The sequence below is a fragment of the Clytia hemisphaerica genome, unplaced genomic scaffold (genome assembly GCF_902728285.1).
Source record: "Clytia hemisphaerica strain Z4C2 unplaced genomic scaffold, Clytia hemisphaerica genome assembly, whole genome shotgun sequence".
Classification (NCBI taxonomy): Eukaryota; Metazoa; Cnidaria; class Hydrozoa; order Leptothecata; family Clytiidae; genus Clytia; species Clytia hemisphaerica.
In genome coordinates, this window is record NW_027103839.1 from 232,981 (window position 1) to 235,603 (window position 2,623).

The window sequence follows — 2,623 nt, forward strand, 5'->3', positions numbered from 1 at the left end:
ATTGTCCGAAAAAGAGAGCTTCGTTCTTATAAAAAAAGTACCAGAAATAACCTTCTTACACGCTTTTTTATTTATAAGAACAATTTTTTAAGAACACCAGCCACAGATTTAGGTCTTCAGAACAATAGCTGTATTGTTTGGAACAATAGAAATTTTTAAGAACAACCTCAGGCTCAACCAAAATTAACTGGTTCTTATAAAAAACAAGCGTGTACTTGCAAAAAGACAATTTTAAAGGATAATAAACTGCACTTTTTTTCCTGGAAAAATTTTGAAATGGAAAATTCCAAGAATTCTTTGAGATTTTTTGTTTTCATCGTTCGAAAAAAAAATTCATTTGCAAAAGGACAACTTTTTAAGGGTAACAAACTGCTGACAACTTATACAGTAAAAGAGTTGAAAATCAATGGGGTAAGAAAATAAATGAGTATTCATAGTAATATTTTGGATTTTCTCCAGGTTTCACGTTTTTCTGGCTGTTAAAAAATATGTTAGGTATATACACAAGCTTTTCTATGTTAGGTACTTACAATAAAAAGTAAAATGGTAGTAAAAAGCTATGTAAGCACAAAAACTTCCTATGCTTCATCACAAACATGGTATTTTGTTTTTCTGAAAATGAGAGAAAAAATTACAATAAATATAAAAGACAGAGAATTGTTTTGTTGTCATTTTGTTGTCATGAAAATTTTCTTTTTTCATGAAAACACACTGAAAAAAATTCATATCTTAAAAATGCACTTTTATGGTTCCATTAAGAATCTCAAAGTAAAGTCTGTGTAAAATAAGTGAAAGACATTATTGAAATATCTAGTTAACTTGTTCAGTTCAAATAGTAATAAATCCCCAGGATATCTCATAAAAAAGACAAAAGCTAGTGTGTAAAAATACATTGAAACATCTAGTTGTTTAATACGAATGGTAACAAATCCCTAGGAACTCTCATAAAAAAATACTCTGGAATGAAAACTTTCTCCCAGAACAACCGTGTGCTTTCAACTATACGTTGTTGAAAGTCTGTATCAGGAAAGATCCTTTCAATACTTGAAGGTCCCTTCTCGGAATAGAGCATAAAATCACAGAAGTTAGCTTCTGTTATCAGTAGCTGCAGCTGGATTTGATAATAATAAGAATGTGCTCTTTTAAGAATCAACTGACCGTTTTCAACTTTGAAACATTGTCGAGCAACCTCAGATTTCAAGCATTCACCATTGATAACGCTCTCCACACTATTTAATCGCAAAATATTTAAACATTTCACCTCAACAATACTGACCAGCTTTCCATTATCAAATATAAGTCCATCAGGACTAGCTGCTAAATGCAAATACTTATCATTGATCCATAAACCACTCAAACCAACAACGAAAAAAATGCCTTGAAAGAATATAGTGGTAGATTGAATGTTCATCTACCACTATATTCTTTCAAGGCATTTTTTTCGTTGTCAATGCCATATTGCATGTATTTATTACAAAATGTTGAGGGAAACCAAAAGTTTCTAAACAGCCAGTTGAAATGAGGCTGTAAAGAGTCATATTTGTCTAAAGTTTCACCGAGCATGACTGCGCTTTGACATTTTGATGCGGTAATGCGAAATTTTTGTTCAAGATGCCAACGATCAGATTCTGCTTGCTGGTCGGTCTCTGGAATTTCACGACAAGCTTTATCGTTTAATATGTCAGCATTGTTCTGTGAGAAGTTTTCAGCAAATCGGTTAACCATTTCTTTATATACAGTGGCATCGGCCTCGTCTAATTTCCAATTTTCATATTTTATCTTGAAAATTGACTCCCACATACTTTGCTTTGTATCCGATTGTAATTTTATAACAAAGTTATTGACTCTTACATCAGAAACTTCACGTTTATCTACTGGTCTTGGATCGAAGTTATATAGATCTGATAAAGGCTTTCGCAGTATCACATGTATCATATAAGTTTTCATCATCGTATAAAGTGTCATCATCTTCCATATTCTGCACTGCACTTGCAACAGACTCAACCAAATAAAAATAAACATGTCCATAGTTAAAATTTGCAGGAATGTTTCTTGAAGGAAAGTCTCTCCAACCATCATCATCAGGTAGTTTACTAGATGCATTGGCTGTGTAGGAGCAAGATGGTGTTGATTCATTCCCTTCTTGGCTTTTTTGCAGTTTAAGTTCATACCACTTTCCACCGTCAATTTTCTGACTGACTGGGAGTTTGGTCTTCAAACCTTCCTTTACCCTTTCTACAAGTTAAGCTTTCTTTCCAGATTTTTTAAGTCCATGACACTCTAGCCATCTCTTTAGTTCATCTACTATACAATTTTCTGGATCCTTTTTCAATTTTGCACCTGGAACATCATCTTCTGTTAAAATACTGTAATTTTTCACTGTAATCTTGTCTGAAGTCGCCATGTTGTTTACGTTTTTTGACCGAAAGTTCCCGAAATGCATTGCGATAACTTACGATAATTTATTTTTTCGCATAATTATGACGTAGGCACCACGAAGCGCTATTTAGTGAGGTCTGTTAGCACGAAAATACTTCACATGGTGATAAAAGGCTGAAATTTGGCACAGATGACCCTAAGGGAGTCTAAAACTTAATTTTAAGCAGTAACACCTAATTATGTC